This window comes from Macrobrachium nipponense, chromosome 34 (genome assembly GCF_015104395.2).
Source record: "Macrobrachium nipponense isolate FS-2020 chromosome 34, ASM1510439v2, whole genome shotgun sequence".
Lineage (NCBI taxonomy): Eukaryota > Metazoa > Arthropoda > Malacostraca > Decapoda > Palaemonidae > Macrobrachium > Macrobrachium nipponense.
The window spans coordinates 6,642,246-6,665,872 of NC_061095.1; the positions used below are offsets into that span (position 1 = coordinate 6,642,246).

At 42.7% G+C, this 23,627-nt stretch overlaps 1 pseudogene; it reads right to left on the reverse strand.

Annotated features, from left to right (window-relative positions):
* Positions 1 to 293: 293 nt before the first annotated feature.
* On the reverse strand, positions 294 to 22,966 carry LOC135207764 (uncharacterized; annotated as a pseudogene).
* Between the last annotated feature and the right edge of the window lie 661 nt (positions 22,967 to 23,627).

Sequence of the window (23,627 nt, forward strand, 5' to 3'; positions counted from 1 at the left end):
TTCAGTAGGTTTTGGGCTTGGTGAAGGAATACTTTCAGCTTGAGGTAAAGAAACATTCTTGTCTCTGGCCTATGTGTTGTGTTGCTAAATTTGTCTGCTACGTGTGCTGGTAGCCAATCATAATATGGATTAAAAGGAGGAGAATCAGGAGCATCTGAAGTCTTCGATAGATGGCTAGCTAGAAGGCTTGGACTGGAGGATGAAGTGTCAGGATGAAAGTTACTGTCATTAAAGCTGGAGTTTTCACCTACATTAAGAGAGGGTATCTTACACTGTGATCTGTGACTGATCCATCACCTAATTAGGGACACTTTGGAAATGAGTTGTGCGTGGATCATGATGATATTCTGGTCCCTTGTGAGGCTGAGGGACAGAAGGATGATAATCATCCTTTGGCTGAGGAAGTTCAGGATACACACGACTTTGTGGACTAATAGCAATGGAGAATTAATGGTTGAAGAAGAAATACTTGGAGCAGTAGGTCGATTATCTAACCCATGGATGGCGAGGAGAAGATATTCCCCCTTCAGCATGATCAGAAGATGAGGGTAACCATTAACTGATGGTAAAGAAACTTGAGGAGCTGATGGATGATCTTGAGGAGTATTGTTGATATTTGAAGGTATATTATTCATATTCCCATTGTGCCCATTCTGTCTTGAGTTTGACAAATCATTCAAGTGTTCCAGGGATGGAGTATATGGGGGTGGATGGGTCCTCTGGCAAGAGGGAGCTTTGTGGAAACAACAGGGGAGGGGGGCAGTAACTTCTTATTATTTTTTCCTTTGTGTCATGTACATATTTCCTAGCAATATCTGACCCTGAAATAAATTTAAAAAATCAAATAATAACATACATTAAAAATTAGCTCTAATCTATACACAGTACATATAACACTATTCCATATTCTTTTAAGCAGAAAATTTAGCAAGGAGCAACTGGTCTAAATTTCTCATAACTACATTACCTTTATCTATAAAAAAGAAATATATTTTCATATTAATTCACTAATCTCTTCTCAGAAATTACAATAAACAGCTCTTGGTGAATTACTTATTATCTCTGATAAGGAGGTTACGTTTTTTTGGTTAGGTTAGTCTATTTTTTGTTTGTTAACATAATTATGAAAAAAGTTACTTGTGGATTTTTATTTCCAAAATTATGCTAGCTTAACAAGACTACTGTCTACTCAAAAGTCTTATACACATGGTTTTATCACTGAATTTTGTCTATGTTCTAAACAAGTTTGACTTCTAAAGAAGAACAGTACAAGATCCTCATTAGATATGTGAAAAAAATGACAAATTTTTAATCAATTTGCACTTTTAATATTAATAAACATTACCTTAATATAATTTATCTAGCCCTAAATCCCCAAAAACCGCACCAAAATTTACCACATTGGCAACCCTGTTACCTTCCTATTCTGTCCGCCAGTTGGCAACACTGTCGTTGACAGATACGAAAACCTTCCCTCAAATCAGTTGTTAACGAGCGCCGTGTTGTTTACATCACGGCCGCTCTTTATAAATTTCCTTAAACATTTTTGTGCCTTTAAAGCTTTCATTATTTGTTAAATGAAACTTTATATGAATTACCATCACGCATTACATCACGAAATAGTGAATTAACTTTGATTTCTGTTGTGGTTCTTATCTTAAATTACGAGCTTTTGCGCGACCCGGAACTACTGACCTGTCCAATTCTACAATGGATTACCAAGAAATTACGATGCTTCCTTCTGCCAGCAACATCAGGAACTGCCCGTTTGTGGGACAAGGATGAGTAGCAGGGAGTATGAACCCATGACATTTGTAGTTCTTGTCGTGGACAGGTTTGTGACTTGACTTCTCGTTGTGACGTAGTAAGAACCCTGGTCTGACGAGGATATGACTGCTTATATGAAACGTCAAACAATCTTGCAGCGTAAAAGATCGGTTAAGGAGAAAAAAGAAATCGATTGCTAAAACTGTATCTAACGAATTCTTTGACTTGGGCGCTCATGATTCTGGCTCTTCGGTTTCGGTATCGTACGACTCCGATTCCGAATTAATTGATGCTTTGCCCCCTGTACAACCGGTAATTAGTGAAGTTAGTTCTGATGAGATTCGAAGATTTTGGCAATGGAAACTACCTGGAAACAGAATTTTAAAGAAATTACAGCTTAGTCTAGATAGAGATATTTCTGCTAAGTTTAACAATCTGTCAGAGAATTTTCAAGAAGCCTTTACTAGAATGTCTAACCACACTTTTAGATTCATTTTCAGCTCCTCGTCAGGTACCTGTCGACAGCACCATGGGTAACGGTGCGACAGATACCCCGGCTTGTGAACCCCGTCGTGGCGAAGGCCTAGGGGGGATCCAGGTCCGGGCAGGTGCCTAACGAATCTTTACCCAACGTGTCCCCTGTTATCCCGTAACAGTGCCAAAGGGCGCTTATTTAGGAGAAGGGGGGAGGGATATTAGTGTCAGACCTAAGATAGCTAGTCGTCAGGATTTTACTTCAGAGGAAGTTTCTAAGTTAGGATCTGACGATGATGATGATGATGACGCGGATTCGTGTGATATTGATGTTTCCTCGAATGGATGTCATGATGTAAGAATTCAAGAAACTTTTTTATTTAATTTTGAGTTTTCTTCTTCCTAAGGCGAGGCTAAAGAGCAGAAGCAGCCTCCGCCTCGTTGTATTACAGAAGGGATTTTTCTTGACGGTCCTTCCCGGTCACGGGAATTTTTACGTTTTCCTTTGCCCAGAGGTTCGCGAGAGTGAGGACGGACGTTGCCGCTAAACTTTTCGAAGGTGATCGGGGAAGGGAAGAGGAAGCTCTCTCTCTTCTACGACACCGGAGAGAGTTTACCAGGTGGCGGATGATTCTTCATTCTCTCGACCCCCAAGCCAAACCTCCTGATTTTGTCCGACTTTCAAGTCAACCCTTGCCTTCTAAGGCTTCGGTCTCTGTCTCAATTGAAGATTTTATTGCTATGGAGGCTGTTATGTAGCTCCTTACAAGAAGCTCAATCCTTCAATATGTGGGTCCTCGGAGGGCTTTTAATGTATATCAAGGACTCCGGGTTTGTTCCTCCTGATGCTTCCTCTTTTTGAGAAATTCTGCTCATCCATTTCAATCGCTTCTGTACATCAGAACGAGCTTGCTGCTTCAATGCAGGCCTTTCTTGTTTCTCTAAGGCGTAACCTGTATTTGTCGCAGTTACCCTCCTCTGTATCGGAGATTCAGAGAACCCGTCTGTTGTCCTCTTCTCCTTTTGGCGATTTCCTTTTCGATATTTCTGTGCTTTCTGAGGTTTTGAAGGAACATCAAGGTCGATGCCTCTTCCCAAGCTCACTGGGCCTTATCAGAGCGTTTTCCTCTGGTCTTCTCCCCATTCCTTCAAGGAGTAAGCCGTAAGTTTTAGGACCAGACCTGTACCTTCTGCTCCCAGCCCACAAACCTCCTTCTGGCTCTTTTTCCAGAGTACATCTCAGGTTGCTGGTTGCCTCTTCTTCATCCTCTGGTGCTCACCCTTTGAAACACGGGAGAGGTTCTTGGCGTGGCTCCAAGGGGCCAGGGCAGAGAAAGAGCTCAACCTCCAGGAGGACCACCTTCTTCTTCTTCTTCTTCTTCTTCTTCCTTGTCTCTGCGTAAGAATTTTTCGGAAGTAGGAGTCATCACCTCGCCTGGAGACCACAGTAGGAGCTTGTCTCTCCCGCCATTGGTCAGCTTGGCAAGGGAGAGCGGTGGATGCTTGGGTGGTGGAGGTCCTGAAGGAAGGTTACGAGATCCCTTTTGTTTCCAGACCTCCACTTTCCAATCGTCCTCTCGAGTTCAGCAGTTATTCCCCTCACTCAATCAGGGGTCAAGCCTTGGGAGAAGGAGCTTTCGGCCCTCTTGGAGAAGGATGCCATAGAGCGAGCTCCTCCTTCTCCCCGGGTTTTACTCTCGGAATGTTTGTAGTTCTAAAGGCCTCGGGTGCCTGGCGCCCATCATAGATCTTTCGGTTTTGAACAAGTTCATTCTAAAGTCAAGTTTCAGGATGGAGACGGTCCAGACTGTTCTTTCATCCGTCAGGAGGGGGGACTGGATGATTTCCATCGATCTGCAGGATGCTTATCTGCAAATCCCCATCCATCCAAGAAGCAGACCTTACTTCGGTTTTTCACGGACTCAGGAGTTTTCCAAGTTCAAGACCCTTTGTTTCGGCCTCACCACTGCTCCACAGGTCTTTTCTCGGGTGATGGCTCCTGTTTCAGCTATTCCTGCATCAGTTAAATGTAAGGATGCTTCGTATCTGGATGATTGGCTAGTCCAGGCCGAATTCTAGAGAAATGTCTCCGGTCGAGGGAGATAGTTCTGTCTCTTTGTGTCGAGTTGGGCATTCGTGTCAACTTCGACAAGTCCAATCTAATCCCTTGCCAGATCATGACTTATCTAGGGATTGTTTTGAATTCCCAGATTTTGAGAGCTTCTCCCGCTCAGAAACGGATAGACAAGCTTCTGAGTCTGATCGAAGAATTTTTGTCCTCCGTAATGCAGCCAGTTTCTCTTTGGAGGTCTCTCCTGGGCCATTTGTCATCCCTCATCCAACTGGTTCCCGGAGGTCGTCTCAGAATGAGGTCCTTCAGTCGACCACTTTCGCCAGTCATGGGATTTCGTGTCCGAGGACACGATAGTCGCCTCTTCTCCACAATGTCGGAAAGGATCTCCGTTGGTGGATGCAAGTTCACCGCCTCAAGTCAGGGACATCTCTTCTTTCGGTTCCTCCGGACCTAATGTTTTGGTCAGACGCCTCGGATCAAGGTTGGGGCGCACACCTGGGCTCCGAAGCCGCTTCGGGCCTTTGGTTAGAGGAGGAGAGGAGCATGTCAATAAATTGGAGGGAACTGAGGGCAGTGTACCTAGGCCTTCTTTCATTTTCAGGAACAACTGTTGGAGTCGGTTGTCGCGATCTTTGTCGACAACACCACAGCAGTCTCGTACTTGAGAAACCAAGGCGGCACACAGTCGGATCTTCTCACTCAAGAAGCCCGATCAATCCTGTGTTGGGCAGAAGACAGGGGGATTACGTTGGTCCCTCAGTTTATCCTGGGCCATCACAACGTCTTAGCAGACGCCTTGTCGAGACCTGAACGAAGTTCAAGGGTCGGAGTGGAACCTTTGCCAGGAAGGTCGTTTCGACAGCCTCAGGAAGAAATGGCCTGTCACAGTCGATCTGTTTGCCAACCCCCACTGAAATTTTTTTTCGGTGCCAGATATTCTTCGCCCCTTACCAGACTCCTCAGAGTGCCGGGACAGACTCTCTTTTGCAGGACTGGAGGGACTTCAAGCCTATGCTTTTCCTCCGTTCTCTCTGGTGAGGTCAGTCCTCAACAAAGTGAGGGCAACCAGCGTCTGGATCTCACCTTGATCGCCCCTTCTGGCCACAGAAGAGTGGTTTCCCGCCACCTTCTGGAAGCACTGGTGGAACCCCCCATTCGCCTGCCAGAGAGACCAGATCTTCTCAAACAACCCCATTTTCATCGGTTCCATCAGAGGCTCCACATGCTTCATCTTCATGCCTGGAGACTGTCAGGAGGTTCTCCCAAGCACGAAGGTTCTCTCCTCCAAGAGTGGGGGGCGCGACAGTTGGCTCTTGCCAGGCGGCAATCAACCAGCAGATAAATTATTCAGGCTAAATGGTCGGTTTACAGACGTTGGTGTAAGTCTCAAGGACATTCAATTTCTAGACCTTCCTTACCGAAAGTAGCGGACGTTTTTAGTTCATTTACATCATGACAGGGCCCTGTCACCTTCGTGCATTAAAGGGTTATAGGTCTATGCTTTCCTATGTTTTTAATTTTGGCAAGGCTTCCTGAGATCTCTTCATCTTATGTCATTAGAGATTTACTTCGATCTTTTTCCCTATCTCGACCCAGGCCGCAGTGTTCGCCTCCGACATGGGACGTTACAAAGTCCTTCAAGCCTTAAGGTTCCCTCCGTTTGAGCCTCTGAATTCTGCCAAATTTAGGGACCTCTCTTCTAAGACACTCTTCCTTGTCTCACTGGCTACAGCCAAGAGGGTGGGTGAACTGCAAGCACTCTCTTTTCTGGTTGCCAGATCTGGACAAGACATGATTTTGTCATACCTTCCTGAATTTGTCGCAAAGACTGAATCGTCTGATAATCCCATGCCCACGGCTTCTTTCGTACTGAAGTCGCTGGTCGACTTCGTTGGTAATTTTAAATGAGGAATTAGTTCTTTGCCCCGTTAGGGCGCTCTCATGTTATTTACGCCGCACGAAGGTTACATCGGGCGTCCCGTCAATCTGTTTGTTTCACCCGAAATGTCAAGAGACCTATTTCAAAGAATGGTGTATCCTTTTTTCCTTTTTTCTCAGAGATCTGATCGTTAAAACTGGTGGTTCGGCTGCTGGGGAAGACCAGACGCCGAGAGCACACAGTATTAGAGCAGTTGCTACATCAGTAGCTTTTATGAAGAATGTCTCAGTCGCCAAGGTGCTTGAGGCGGCCACTTGGCGTTCTAATTCTGTTTTTGCCTCTTTTTACTTGAGGGATATTTCTCTAGTTCTAGGCGACCTTCGTTCTTTGGGCCCGTTGGTGATGGCAGGACAAGGTCGTCAGACAGGAGAATTAGGTAGTCTTCCTGTTTTACGTTTGGTTGCTACCTGTATATTATTCATTATTGTGGGGGTGTATATATTTTTTGTTTTTGTATTATAACCAATGGCAGTTTTTGACGTAGTTATAATGGGAATTAGGCAGTTTTGGTATTTAGGTGTTTTTGATGACAAGGACTGACTGCTTGGCAACTCATGCTGCTTCCATTTTCAGTGTGAAATGGTTCCAGCCACTGGGTTTGTCGGCACTGGCGACTACGCTTCTCCCAGAGTCGATGCTGACCTAGGACTAGCCACTGGTTCGCTTGTCCTGACGACTCCTGCTTCTTCCACTGTCCTGGACAGGGAATTAGTCGATGGATCGTCTGCTGTCATCTGGTGACTCGCTCACCATCTACTTTTTGTGTCTCACCTGTCTTCTCAGAGTCAGACACTCGTGGAGATCAGGCGACATTTAGTAGCCCTGAGTTTCTTGTTGACGAAGTCGGTTGCGTTGATACACCCCCCCGATGATCGTGTAACATGAGACCAGGTTGGACTGTCAGGCATTCGTCCTTCGGGACTGCATCGCCTTTTTGCTCCGCGTCTCCTTTCTCCTGGCACCAGAAAGCTCGAGTTAGGAGTTGCTCATGAGCCGATTCGTTGCTGGCGACTTCGGGTTGCGTTGATACCCCCCAAGGTTTGCTTAGCTTTGAATCGCCCAGACAGTCCAGACATTCATCCTTTAGGGAAAGAATAGTGCTTGATAGTCTTCAGGGTGCAGCCTTGCTGTCCGCAATTCGTCTGACTGGTCACCTGGTCGGGTCACCTGACTTTAGTACAGACGGACTGACTATGCACTTACTCCTTGTCCTGTGCTACCCAGCAGTTTGGTGGCATTAATTTGGTAGGAACTTTGGAGTTGTTAGTATCTTTGACCTTGGGTTGAGTTTTGACTGCTATGTATATATTTCTTTGTTTGTTTTCTCCTATTCGTCTGAACCGAAGGGGAAATTGTATTCAGATTCCCTCCTCCTTTTCAATGTGGTTAATCGGGCTAGATAAATTATATTAAGGTAATGTTTATTAATATGGAATTTTTATTCTAAAATTAATATTAATAATACTTACCTATCAATTTATCTAGTCCCACCCATCCTACCCCACGATCTGCCTATCACAACTGATTTGAGGGAAGGTTTTCGTATCTGTCAACGACAGTGTTGCCAACTGGCGGACAGAATAGGAGGTAACAGGGTTGCCAATGTGGTAAATTTTTTGGTGGGCGGTTTTTTTGGGGATTTAGGGCTAGATAAATATACAGGTAAAGTATTATTAATATTAATTTTAGAATAAAAAAATTCATAGCTAACAAACTGATGTCTTAACAATAGAATACTAATCTTCTAGCATCAGCTGGAAACCGGTTAAGAGCAATCAAAGATTGTAAAGCAAGGAATCTGTGGCATCTGGCAACTCATGCATATATACATATACAAGATGGATTTTGGTCACTGACCAGGCTTGGAACCTCGTGACTCCCCTTTCTTCTTCTAACCCAGGATATGAGAGGGGCGGCTAAAGTTGGGTAAATAACATTTTAGACATCAGGTTGGTTAGCTATGAAAAATACAAATAGATTAAAAAAATTTCATTTATTCATAGTGGAACAAACCCTCGGTCTTAACAGTAGGACAGACTTATACCTGGAGGGAGGTACAAGTACCCTGAACCAGCTGGGGGTTCAGCCCACCTGACCACCCTTCCTAGAAGAACGAGTTCTAAAGAAGGGGGTCTGAGCCCATGAAAGAATAGAAAAACAAGTATGTAAAAACGCAACCTTCTGGGATTAAACACAATGAGTCATGTCCAGATTCATTGCATTCGTGGAAGGTAAAAAGAACTGTCTGTTCAAGTAACAAACCACAGGGATTTCTTACCACTCCTCCCTCCCCTTGTCAGAGAGAGGAGTAAGTGCTACTGAGAGGCAGATTTGTTTATTGTATAGGAACAAACAAAATAACTGCAACCAGTATGGCTGCCACACTCACCTGTATCAGATCAGTTCCAAGGCATCAATGTCGTCTTAAAAATTCTCCCATGATTACTCTTACTACTCAGATCCACTCTGTGGTGGTCTAATTTTCACTATTACAGAGAACTAATTATAAGAACACAACTAAGAAAGCAATGTAATGAGAGTATGAGGAAATTTATGAAACAGTAACATACAGTACCTGTGTATAACGTCATGGAGATCTTTATCACGAACATCTGGTAACTCAGAAGTAACGTTATGGTGAGCAGTAAATATTGTCAAAGACTTCTGAGCCATTTCCTGGTAAGCATTTCCAAGAAGTAAGAGACCCTCTTTTATTCTAATCATTTTCAAAGCTTCATTTTCTCCTACACGCTCCACCACTGAAATATTGAAGGGTTTTATAAACATATGGACATGTAAATAGATTTATCATTAACCAATATGGATGATGTGTTGGATAATGCCAAGTCCATTCATCCCAAAACTCTATTCAACTCTACTCATAATTTTAAACTAAATGATACAAATTCACCATAGTAATTGTGTTCGTAACATTTATAACAACTGTGACAAAATGATATTGTTAGTATACAATAAAGTTTTGTACATACTTACCTGACAGATATATACTTAGCTTACGTCTCTGATGTCACGACAGAAAATTCAAAACTCGCGGCACACGCTACAGGTAGGTCAGGTGATCTACCTTACCCCGCCGCTGGTGGCGGGTGTAAGAACCAATCCCCCTTTCTTGTCAGATTTTCTCTTCCACCTGTCTCCTGAGGGAGGCTGGAGGGCCATCAATCGTATATATCTGCCAGGTAAGTATGTACAAAACTTTATTGATACTAACAATATCATTTGTTCTACATGAAACTTCCTGCCAGATATATACTTAGCTGATTGACACCCTTGGTGGAGGGAAAGAAAGAGACATACACTCACCTAGAAAAGTGGGGACAACACATGTTAAAGGAATAAAAATATTACCCTTGGTTCTTACCTGAATTTAGGCAGAAGACTTCATAGTTACTGTCTATTAGTCTGCGTTGCCTAAAGAGTTACAGCGAGGGCGTGACCTATAGCTGAAGAACTCTTTGGGTCTACCAATGGGAACTGAGTCCACTTACTTGGCAGAATCCAAACAGGGTCTGGTCAATGGGGATCAACCCGCTTACATGACAAAGCCTATCACTACCAAATGCAAGGAGCCTCAAGCACAACCGATCACCTAACCAATTACAAATATTAGTATACGAAAGAAGGAGCTGCCTCCTGCAACCTCCTTCATACAACCAAAAACTCAATACCAAAAACTAACAGGGAAAATGATTAAAAAGGATGTGTTTCAGCTCCCTGCCCCAGCACTGAATCCGCCGATACGTAAGGGCCTAGCCGAAAGCACTTTTCATACGTATCGTTACGTCTTTAGGTAGTGATTGGAGAAGACTGATTCACACCTCCAAAAAGTGGCCTTCATGAGGTTCTGCAATGACATATTCTTCTTGAAAGCCAAAGACGTCGCGATGGCCCTTACTTCGTGCGCCTTGACTTTCAGAAGTCTAAACTGTTCCTGATTGCACGATGTGTGGGCTTCTCTAATAACATTCCTGATAAAGAATGAGAGGGCATTTTTAGATAAGGGCCTACTGGGGTCCCTTACCGAGCACCCGAGATTGCTTGCATTAGCCCCAAGTCTTCTCTCCTCTGAAGATAAAATTTAAGGCTTCTCACCGGGCAAAGAGATCTCTCCTCTTCTGTCCCAACTAAGGAGGATAAGCTTTTAATTTCGAAGCTCCTGGGCCACGGTGAGATGGGTTTTCATTCTTGGCCAGGAAGCCGGAAGAAAAGAGCAAACAGCGGAGCCCTCCTTGGAAACCTACCTCACCCTTCTAGAGCTTGCAGCTCGCTGACTCTCTTCGCTGAGCTAACGCACAGAGAAAAAGAGTCTTCATCGAGAGGTCTCTGAACGAAGCTGTATTGGGGAGGTTCGAATCTTGAGGACCTCAGGAAGAGCAGTACGACATCTAGATTCCAGCTAGGGGACTAAGCAAGAGGTTCTTTTAACCGTTTCAAACGACTTGATTAAATCATGGAGGTCCTTATCTTCAGATATGTTTAATCCTTTGTGACGAAAAACTGAAGAAAGCATGCTCCTGTAGCCCTTGATGGTAGAGACTACTAACCCGAACATTTTTCTCTCAGGAAGAGAGAAAATCTGCTATCTGAGTCACAGAGTACTGAGGAGGAAACGTTTATGAGTCTTGCACCAACGTCGTAAAAACATCCCACTTCGACTGGTAGACCCTGGTGGTGGAAGGTCTACGTGCATTGGCAATAGCCCTTGCAGACTTTGCCAAAAAAGGCCTTAGCTCTGACGAGACTCTTGATAGTCTGAATCCGTCAGACTGAGAGCGGGAGGTTCTTGTGAAACCTGTCGAAGTGGGCTGTTTGAGCAGATCGACTCTTAATGGTAGGGATCTTGGAACATCCACCAACCATTCCAGTACCTCTGTGAACCAGTCGTGGGCGCCAGAACGGAGCTATCAAGGTCATCCTCGCTCCTTCTGAAGCTGCGAACTTCCTTAGCGTTTCCCCTAGAATCTTGAAAGGCGGAACGCGTAAAGATCTAGGTTTTTCCAATCCATCAGGAATGCATCTATTGACACTGCTTCTTGGGTCCAGCAATAGGGGAGCAGTATAGATCTATCCTCGCATTTCCTGGAGGTCGCAAAGAGATCGACGATGGGGCCTGCCCCACGTCTTCCACAGCTCCTGGCATACGTCCGAGTGCAGAGTCCACTCTGAGGGTAAGGACTTGATTCCTTCTGCTTAGCAGATCCGCTCTGACATTTCTTCTCCCTGTACGACCTGTGAGGAGACTTATTTCTTCCTTTCTCCGACCACAGGAGAGCGATCTCGCTGTCTCGTACAGGGAAAAGAGCGAGTCCCCCCCTGTTTCCGAATGTAAGCCAGGGCTGTGGTGTTGTCCGAGTTATCTGAACTGACTTTTCCTTTACGAGGGGTTCGAAGGCTTTGAGAGCGAACCAAATCGCCGTCAGCTCTTTCCTGTTGATGTGCCAGACACCTGATCCCCCATCCAGGTGCCTGACCTTCTCTCGACCCGAGAGTAGCTCCCCAACCTATGTCCGACACGTCTGCAATATAAACACTAGGCTTGGGTTCTGAATGTGCAAGGAAACACCTTCCTTGAACGGAGAGGGTCTAGCCACCAACGGAGATCCTCCTTTACCACTTGTGAAATCTTGAACGCAAAGTCTAGACCCTGAGATCTTCGGTTTCAGTTCCTCGTCAGGAAGAACTGTAGGGGTCTGAGGTGCAACCTCCCTAGAGAAACGAATTGCTCCAGCGAGGAGAGTGTCCCTAACAGACTCATCCACTCCCTCGCTGTGCATACATCTTTCTCTAGAAAGGTTGCGACCTTCTCCGAACATCGGGTTATCCTCTCTGGGGAAGGATACGACCCGAAAAAACCTGAGAAGCCATCCGAATCCCCAGATAGATACGATCCTTGACTGAGGGGATTTAGCTGTGACTTCTCGAAATTCACTAGCAAACCCAGAGAAAGCTGCTAAATTCAACGTTAAGCGAAGGTCCTCCAGACATTTCTCGCCTTCGACTTGGCCCTGATTAGCCAATCGTCTAAGTAGAGGGAAATCCTCACTCCTCGAGATGAAGCCACTGAGCAACGTTCTTCATCAGCCCTGTGAAGACTTGGGGGGCTGTGGAAAGGCCGAAGCATAGGGCCCTGAACTGAAAACACGTTCCCTCCCCACATGAATCTCAGAAACTTGCGTGACGAAGGATGGACCGGCACGTGGAAGTAAGCGCCTGAAGGTCCAGTGACACCATCCAGTTCCCCGGACTGAAGAGCTGCTAAGACTGATGAAGTCGTCTCCATAGCAAACTTCCTCTTCTTCACAAAGACGTTCAGGGCGCTTACGTCCAGAACCGGCCTCCATCCTCCTGAGGTCTTGGGAACAAGGAACAGACGGTTGTAGAAACCCGCGGAAAGAGGGTCCTCTACCATCTTTATTGCCTCTTTCTCCAGCATAAAGCTCTACTGCTAGAGCGAGGGCTTGATTCATGAGTGGGTCTTTGTATTTGGCCACCAGCTCCCTTGGTGTGGTGGTCAAAGGTGGTCTCGAGATAAAGGGAATGAGGTATCCCTTCTTGATGATAGCGAGGGACCAGTTGTCCGCCCCCTTCTGTGCCCAGACGTCTGCAAAATTCAGAAGTTTGGCACCCACAGTCGTCTGGAGGACACGAGAGCTATTTCTTGGCCCTAATAGACCGAGAGAAGGTCCTTCCTCTTCTAGGGGGTCTCGAACCTCTGGAGGAAGAAGTGCGGGACGAAGGGCCTCCTCGAAAGGGCTCCTGCCTACTCTGACTGTCCTTCTTCGTTTTCTGCTGGAACAAAGTTTTCGGGATCCTAGCTGAACGAGCCAGCATATCCTGCGTCGCTTTTGCTGACAACGAGCTGGAAATATCGTTGATTATCTTCTTCGGGAAGAGCTGCGGAGAAAGTTGAGAGTATAACAAGGAAGCTCTCTGCGCATGGGAAACAGCCTTGGTCAGAAAGGAGCAGAAAACTGCCCTTTTCTTTACCACTCCCTGCTCCAAAAGTGAAGCTATCTCCCTGGATCCATCTCTAACTGCCTTGTCCATCAAGAGAGCACCGCGTGAAGATCTTCAGGTGAAAGAGAGTCTTGATCTTGGGTCCTCTTTGCCATGACTCCAAGGGTCCAGTCAAGAAAGTTAAAACTTCTAAGACCCGGAACATTCCCTTCAGAGGGGTGATCTAACTCGCTCATACCCCACGTCGTCTTCGCAGAATTAAGAGCCGAAGGAAAACGACGCGCAGAATCAACCAACGAAGAGAGGTCCGAGTCTGCCGAAGAAGGGAGAGTCAGACCCAAGGGCTCCCCTGACTCGTACCAGAACCCCATCTTTCCCGTAAGTTTGGACGGGGGAAAAGAAAAGACGGTCTTCCCTTTCTCCTCCTTCGAGACCAACCAATCGTCGAAGTTCTTGAGAGCCTTCTTCATTGACACTGTCGGTTTCATCTTAACGACTGAAGACTTCTTCGATGTATTAGTCGTCGAAAATAAGGACGGAGGTGACGGAGGAGCAACGGCCGAAAGAGACTCCCCAAAATCTTGCAAGAGGAGGTCGGTCAATCTCTTGTACGAAGACACTGAAGAATCCTTGGGCAAATCTTCCTCAGAATCCCCAAGATTCTCTTCAGACGAATGACGCTTGGAAGATCTACTGCAAGGAGGAGAGCTTTTCCTCGGAGAGCGCCTACTGGGAGAATGTCCACTGGGAGAGCGCCTACATGGAGAGCGCTTACAGGGAGAGCGCCTACTTGGAGAGCGCCTACTAGGAGAGCGCCTACTAGGAGAGCGCCTACTAGCAGAATGCTTGCCTGTCTGGAAGCAAAGTCCAGGTCCACAGATGAGCGCCTGGACGAGGGAGAGCGCTTATCAGGCTCTCTTGCGCCTGCCAGGCTCTTGGCGCCTGTCAGACTCAAAACCCCTACCAGGCTCTTGGCGCCTGCCACGGGGAGACAAAAAACTTCCACGGAAGAGTCCTGTCTGAAGCAAGGCGCTTACAAGGCTCTGTGCGCCTATCCAATCGGGAGCGATCAAAAAGAGGATTGCCTCCATTGGCGCCTACTAGGCTCTTGGTGTCTACAAACTTCTGTACGTTCGACCGAGGGCGAACGGAATCCTGGCGAGGGAAGAGCCACTGGAGAACGGCGCCTACTAGGCTCCGGGCGCCCCGTCAAAAGGAGAGCGGCTACCAGGCGAAGAACTCCTCCTCCTGCATCCTGTTACGAGTTACGAGGCTCTTGGCGCCTGTCAAGCTCTTGACGCTTAACCGAAGAAAAGCGGAAATCTTGAGGAGAGCGCCTGTCAGGCTCCTTGCGCCTGACATGCTCAATACGCTTGCTTGGGCTGGGGAGAGAGGAGAGCCTACTCGGAGAGCGATCCCAAACTTCAACCTGAAATTCTGACGTCCTACTACGAGGCTCAAGAACACCTTTAGCAGGAGGAGAGCGAGCAGAAGAGAAGTTCCTTGACTTCCTCACCGGAAGCGAGACGTCCTTCCGACGATGAGAAGACCCGGCAATAGAATCTGCTAAAGCCGAAATCTGCGCCTGCAGACCCGCCAAGATGCGCGCAGAAGATCTCCTGAAATCCTCTACAGGAGACGTTGTCCGGACCGAACAGAGGAAAGCGTAAACTGCAGAACTCTTGGCTCTCTTGCGTTCCACTTCAGGCTCTTCCGCGAAGGATTCGGGGCTGAAGGAAGGCGCAAGGTACTTTTCCAGGGCCTCTTGAGGGCGAGACGACTCCGAAGCGCTCCATCTACGTTTTAGGAGAAGGCGACAAAGAAGAAGAGAAGCACTGTCGTAACACAGTCTTCTTGGATCAGTCCGAGGCAGCCTGGGAGCGAGCAACAGGATCTGCCAAGGGGACGCCTGACTGTTGGGGGTATCTCCCTAACCTTCCTGCGGCTTTCGACTTTCCGTCCTCCACTGGGTCTGGGAGTCTGGAAGAGGTCTAGGCCTGGAAGCGTAGTGAGCCAGTCAGACGCACCCTCCACTGCACTAGGGGCACTGCACTGATCACTTGCACTGTCACTCTTACCTTGTAGAGAGCGAGCGAAGCTCTCCTTACTCCTGATCGAGGCTCTCCCGGAAGCAACCTCCGAAAACGAATCTTCGGGTTCAAAGCTGCCGCAGGGGCTGAACTGGAGAAGGAACTACTTCTACTACAGGGTTCTCAACGTCCATTTCACTCACTCTCGATCTACTCGAGCTCCTTGAAGAAGCCTTGCGCGCCCTATCCTTCTCCAACTTCCTTAAATAAGAAGATAGAGCCTTTCAACCATCCTCATCTAAACTTTCACACTCTTTACAAGGGTTAACGAAAGAGCATTCATTCCCTCTACATACCATACATACGGAGTGAGGATCCAAAGCAGCTTTTGGAAGCCTCACTTTACAGTCACGCACTGAACAAACTCTAAATAAAGCAGGTTTCTTAACCTCAGAATCATCCATGATTACTAATCCAGAGAAAAATCCAAAAGAAAAATCCAAATAAACAATCCAAATAGCGTATGCCAAGCCAACAGACAAAGGGTTACTTCATCAAAACTCCAATTCGTCGGCAACGAGAAAGAATCTAACTATCGGAAGGACTGAACAACAGGTGTTGTCCAGCCGGCGACAGAGAAAATCTGACAAGAAAGGGGGATTGGTTCTTACACCTGCCACCCAGCGGTGGGTAAGGTAGATCACCTGACCTACCTGTAGCGTGTGCCGCGAGTTTTGAATTTTCGTCGTCGGACGTCAGACGTAAGCTAAGTACAATATATATCTGGCAGGGAAGTTCATGGACAAAGAAAACTTTAAAATACATGATCTTCACTGCCTTGCCTATATTCCCCTCCCTTCAACTTACAAGTTGGTATATAGGTAATAATTTGTAGGTTAGCACTTTTTGGTACAGTGATGTCTGTAAACATGCATCAATTAAAACAAAACCAAAATGTTGTCATGGAACTCTTGCTATATAATCAACAGCATAATCAGGGCAAACAGCATGTGGAAGTTCATAAGTGAAAGCAGAGAGTAGACCCTATTAAGGAGATAATAATTATGGTCTTACTGCTGAGTATTTTCTGCAGCCCTTTATAGGGGTCTATTATCTTAACCATATTCTGTAGCCACATTTTTTATTTTGTAAAACTGCACACTTCAATTTGCAATAAAAGACACTACGAAGGCACTTCATATATATAGATATACAGGCAGTCCCCGGGTTACGACGGGGGTTCCGTTCTTGAGACGCATCGTAAGCCGGAACAGTTAAAAATCCTAAGAAAACCTTACTTTTAATGCCTTAGGTGCATTCAAAACTATGTAAACTGCATTCTTATTGCATTTTTCATAAAAAAAAAAACTTTAAATATTGATTATTTTGCATTTTTGGTGTCATATTTCATCTGCCAGATCAGCGTTTGTAGGCGTCGTAACCCTGGAACATGCGTCGTAACCTCGGAACGTCGTAAGCCGAGACCGTCGTAACCCGGGGACTGCCTGTGTATATCTACATAACACTTATTCAAAACTTCTTGAAATAATTGCGCTTTGAAGTGAGGAAGACAAACTCAAAGATAAAGATTTTTCTTCAGATTTGTTAAAATGTTGATTTAGCTGTTTTAACCCAAAGACACAGTTGTCTGTCAGGAACACAGTTTTGACAATATATTACTTTCAACCAAAATGTAATGATTTTCTTTTTTTACTTTTTTCAACATTTCACCTTCTCTCTGCCTAAGGATCAGGGACTGTTAAGTAAATCTTTAGAAGGATTACATCCTTGGTATGTCACATGGGTAACAATGGTAGTTGATGTGGATGCTTCATTGCTTCAAATTACATTTGAATGAAATGTGAAACTAATTATACAATATCTTTAATTTGTTGTTGATTTCTAGAAGATTTTCAAAGTAAGAGTTAATTTTTACTGACTTAAGTAAATAGTTATAGGTTAACATCCAGAAGAAGATTTTAATGATCTTAACTAGCACAGCAACTGGAATACACAAATGGTGAATTAATGGAATTAGACACTCAAGGTTTAACACAAGGAAGAGGTATGAGAAGCAGAAGAGACGGAGGACCCACACAAAACGAACTAAATTCATGGGCAACAATTTCTGTCCCGTCTTATCAAATAAGCCCTGGTTATTATTCAATTTACAGAATTCAAATATTGAGCAATCTATACAGGGACCTATTGCTCTTCATGTTATTTTTGCTTGCTGTTGCATTATTTATTTACTAAATAAATAATACAGAATGTACCACAAACCTAACTTCAATGTAACTTCTACATATTAGCCCTCATAACTTTCATACGTAAATTAGTGTAGAGGAAGATAATAACCACATAGTAGTACCTTCTATTTCCTTTGCCACATCTAACCTTTCAACATCCTTGCATTAACTTTCCTCACCTTACACTCAAGTTAGTACCAGTAAGCCAAGTCTGTGAACTTGTAATAGAAATAATTATATTGAATTAATTATTTTAATGTTTCACTCAAAATTCACTTGAAGTATTTCTTTTTTGCACGTGAGTGGCCTTACACTTTAAAAAAAAACTGTAGTCTGGCTATACTATATGCAGTAGGCTCCAATGTTGCAGAGTTAAACCAAGTCAATTTGGGGTTTGGACATATGCGTACAAGCAAATTAACTGATGAACAACCTGTTTATAAACATGGGTATTTGTTGAAACCAATGTATAGTCACATAAAAGGAGAAATTCTTTAAACACACCAATGGAAAAAAAAGTAACCAGATGAGAAAAAAAAAGGCAAATGGGCAGCTTAAGAGAATGAGATCTAAATTCAATATACGTATTCAAGATACTCATGGGAATTCCTACTGGGCCTCCCCAACTGGTGCCTCATGCTATCATAACAATTCTAGGATACTATTTTTAGTTTATCCCAAGCAAATTCAAAAATTATCTTACAGAATGTGAAAACTAAAATTTTTGTTTTTTTGTGGTGTGGAACAACAGCTCAATACAAGCATCCCTTAAATTAGTATAAACATAATATACTTACATTCTAAATGAGCCAGATCTCTTGCTCTCTCAGCCTGGTTTAATCTCTCTTTTAGTAACCTCACTTCCTCAACTGGCGCTTATGAAAAAAAAAGAAGAAAAAAGTTGACTTATTTTACTCTGTAAGATTCAAAGCATCTTTGAACACATGATAAAATACTGAGTAACATATTGTACAGTATAAATCTACACAAACATGATTACAGTTAATAAGGGAACTGCAATAAAAATATGCAAGGATTACTGTTGACTATGTTTCTCAAATAGATTGCCTAAATATATATTTAAGGAAGAGCCACCTTTTCCAATGTAAAATATACAGATAACAATACTGTTCTCTACATGAATCCCAAATTATCTTTTATGAGTTGTTTTGGGCTTCAAACTAAGAAATGAGTTAACAGCAAAAGAGAGAGTATTCCAGCTCAATACAGTACCTATATCATCACAAACTAAGCATACCATACTCCTGGTACAAGCTTACACTTAACTGACAGTCGAAATGGATTTTTATGATAGTTTTGATTTTTTTTTTTTTTTTTTGCCTGTAATTAACAGTCATCAGCTAACAAAAAAGGGTTCACCAGTACCAACTGGGTGGCAATTCAATCATGGACATGTCACTTTACCTTTACAGTCACTATCAACCTCTGAGTCATCTTGACTTAAAGCAATCATTAGGACAAATCTAAAAATACCTATAAGAGTAGTAAAACCTTTTACTAGAGCTTAACGTAAGATTCTGATTACAGCTACTCTCAGTAACCAAACGCTATGCCATCCTTTAGCTTTAAGTCATATGTATAAAAAAAACCAGCCAGAGTCAATAATTTGGTAAATAAAGTCTTCTATACCATAAAATGTTAATCCGGTATGAATAGGATTTTCCAAGTCTGGATACCTAGCCTGGTGATGATAAACCAAGTGAAACTTCATCAAATGCAAGATTATTTTCCCCTCAACAACTGAACTCTTCTAACTGAAGCCTTTGACACAATTCTAAAGGTATGGCAGACCTTCTCACAAAAGATTATAAGGCTAAAAACTTTTTCAGTATTTACAATTAAAAAAAAAGTCAATAAAAAAAATTATAAACCTTACCTTTTTACTGACTTTAGTGTATTCTTTCCGAAGCTTCGTCTCGCGCTGCTCTCTGGCAACCAGTGTCTCACGAGCTTGAGTGACATGCTTTTCCCCTTCAAGAATGAGCTCATACATTGACTTATATTCCTTCAGTTTATCTGGATATAAAAACAGGTGAGTTCAGTAATAATTAATAGGACTAAATCTTTCCATTAGCATCAAATTTATGTACCTCTCAAATATTGAAAATATTTCTTTCTCCACCAAAATTACTGACGAGTTACCAAATCATAAGCAGTATACATACAGTACTTGCTATCTTTTGCTAAAATGAAATATGACTACTGAGTCTTAAAAACTGAATATTTTTAATACAAATATAGTATTCAATGCTTTACGGGGATGAACAATTTGATCTATATTTAACATTAAAAAGCTAGCTAATTTACGCCTCAAAATTGAGGTACGCTACATATTGGCAACAATGCATAACACCCATAATCTTTTTTCTTCTAGGTAATACGAACAGAACAGACTGACAGTCTGAATAGAAGAGAAATGTGGAAATTTCTTATAAGTACAATATCTGAAAATATAGAGCACATATTCTCTGTATACCTCCCATTTTGTGAAAACAAACAGTAAAATATTCTAATGCCTTACAAAGCTTACAAAACAACACTTTACAATGCCACTGTTAATGTTATTGATGTTAACTATGCAAAATTAGAATATCTAAATTTCATGTACCATGGTGGTAGTAGTTCCTGAGAAAGTGTAATGAAAATTTCAAGAATAAGTTTTTTCAAGTTAAGTGGGAAGATTAAACACTACCACCTGCTCCTCTCCCTTTTGAAATCTTAGTTTATATCCATCATAACCTCCAACACCCTGAGGCAAAAGGGGAATTTGAGAGATCCCCCCACTCATGTCTTCTTACGCTTTCACTTTCACAAATCTCCAGCCATCTGTCTCAGTTCTCATTCAAATAGGGGTGAGTCTTCCAATTATTCTGGTGCCCAAGAGAACCCAGCTGACACTATCATGTACTTTCATCTTAATATGCCAGTATAGCAGATGTTGTACACTGAACAGGAAATTTATCTCAGTATATTAGTAAAGTATATTAGGTACATTTGGATATGCAGTACTGAAAATGTATACTATAGCATTAATATAAAGTATTACAGATTGTATTCTGTGCTGGTATTGTCTGTATATTGTCTTACTGTATAATAATGCAATAAACAAGTGTTACACGTGGAAAATATAAACTTGAAAACACCTCGCCTACATAATTTACATCTTAAACTTGCCTGCAAACTCTCGCTGTACTTCAGTCCAAATAAGTGCTAATTCTGCTAAATAACCAAAAGTCTCTCCAATTGCCCTATTTTCATGGGTACATGCCCACTTTAATATATCTTCTGAGGTCTGAGCCTGTGCATGGACAATGCTTTTAAAACTTGTTCTTACTTCTCCAAGCTGAGAAATAATCATCTGAAGGTCCATGACCACTAGAAAGAGACTTTAGACGGACTCCAGATCTGTTGGAAAAAATTGAAGGGTAAAAAATCAAAAGCTTTTATGAGATTATTAATAAAAAATTTTATGCAATATATAGTTCACACTCTAAATTTACATGGGTCAAGGTTACAAGTGCTGCATGAACTGAAAAATCTGCTAGTGACTTCTGTTACTCAAAAAATAGGCATTTGACCACCCCATAAGCTGGCTTAAGCTAAGCAACAAGCAATTTGTGATTTTACTCACATTAAACTAACTTAGAACACCTAAGTTTACTCTAGGTATTAAGCCATAGTGGGATGAACATCCTCACATGAGTAGCAATAACAGGTTTAGGGTGGACAATGGAGTGACTCGTGGTGAGTAACAATATTACCCGCCATCTATTTGGGTGAACTGAGCAAGAAAGAGGTGCCATTACTTCTATAGACCATAAATTTACTACATGCATGGTAATTAAATAATTTACATAAAAATTAAATTTTGAGAAGTCACTCTATGTTACATCTGATAGTCTGGAACCTAACCTTACCAAATTTTGGGGCAGAGTATTTATCAAATGCAAGTATAGGTATACCCTATGTTCAGGACTCAGCTTTCCACTCATTCCCTCTGGTCTCTTTCCTCTTAGCTAATTAAACCTCTTTAACTCTTATTTTCCTCAGATTTTCAACTCTCATGCAGAAATATACCCTCAAGATTTACCCTATCAGTCTGGAAATATAAATAAAGTGTTTGTAAATTACTAATTTGCAAAAACGGGCCGCCTTAGGTATATTGTGTTGGTAAGAGTAATAAGGGTTCTTTTCTTTGATTAAATTCAAACTCTCTAATTTTCACATCATCTTAGCTAAATCTTTAGTACCTAGTTCCAAGTTCAACGAAGTCATCCAATCAACTGGTCATCTAATTAAAATAGATATTGTACCTAGTTCACAATAATCATTTGTACTCAAGGTCTACAGCTTTCGCTTCTGTTGCTTTCTTTTTACCACCTAACTAGCCTATTACTTTAGCTTTCTTAAGTTGGGCTCACACCCACATACCTTCCTACTCAAACTTATTAAGACTTCTTATGCCTGCTTTACTCAAGACAAGTTTAATTAGACTACCTAAGGGCTAACATAAGAGTGGTGTACTGTACTACCTAGCCTAAATACCTAATCCTATAAATAAGATACCTAGAGCCCACCAACTTCCTAGTAGGTACCTAGTAGGTATACCAATCATTATAGCTAATTAGGTAGGTATAATAGCTACAAGTTGTAAGTTACAATATATATATATATAATATATATATATATATATATATATATATATATATATATATATATATAATAGGAAAAACAGGCAACAGGCCATAATTGAGTACGCTAGTTAGATCACTGGAACAAGTCCAATCTTATGATTCTGGTTTCAATAACAAAGAACGGATGGTGAAACTCATATTGATCAGCATTGGACTTTAGGTACTCCAGTGTTTAGTTTACAGGACATTACACTAACCTGCGAATGGCTTTTGAAGCTTTATCCATTATTTTCGGACGGAACAAAGAACACTAGCTATTTAAGATGCCCGTCTCTTCCGTCTTCTAAAACGGGACGAGGGTCGTCAGTCGTCACGCCCCTTTGTTTACACCCACGGTTTGGAGTTTTGTTTAGAGAGCGCAGCACACGTGCTTACCATGTAACAGAAAACGTTCCCCGTTTTCCTGCGCTGCAAATGTTACTTAGCAGTGCTTTTAGTGAAAAAAAAAAAAAACATGCTGAAAATTTATGTTCAAATTTAATTTCTAGCTGAACAGCAATTTAGACAACCAAAACACTTTGATATACTATATTTCTTTATTGCGCTTGTCCCATGAATGCCTGAACGAAACCCACCGAATGCATGAGCGCGATGCATTGTGACTGGTGAACAAAGAATACAGCCCGAGGGATTTTTGCACGAAATAATGCACCTCGAAATAAAGAATCTGCGGGCCGTCATAGATAGTTTCAGCGATTAGCCTCTTTCTACTCGAAAAACAATTAGCTGTTGCAACTTGAAATTTGCTTGTTACGGATTAATTAGCCGAGTTACATGTTCCAACAAGGAAGGTCTGTGTATAGCATCTTAAAGGAGGCGGAGCCAGTTGAACCTCCGGCCTTCGGACTAATCGAGTCATAATTGTAAATACCTCTCTCAATATTTTAAAAACTTGAAAAATATTAAAATGAAGTGCTGTATTTATTAAATTTATCATGGCTTCTTACTAGTTAGTCTTAATCGTAGGCCTTTCTCAAAAATATATTCGTGGAATTAATTAAGTCTCACTAAGACGTCTTGACTCTTGATGTCAGAGTATACATAATTCGCACGACACGACTCGTCTCAACAAGACAGTTCCATTAATTTTTCATCTAATTTTGCGGATTTACTGATGATTTTCATACTACCTTCCTTTTCCCGGGTATCTTAATTTTGCTGGCAATTCTTGATAGACTTTTTTATTCATTTCATAATGTTATCAAAATGGGTTCAGTCAAGCATCAAATGTTTCTTCTCTGAGCTGATTGTTTACTGATCACACAGTTAAAATTAAATAACTTGCCAAAACCGTAGCCGTATCGTTTCCACTTACTCGGGTTGTAAGCCTACAAACTATTTTGTTGTTGGGGGTAGGAAAGGTCTAAGAAAAGTGTTTCGTATTGTTAAAGATACAGGAAT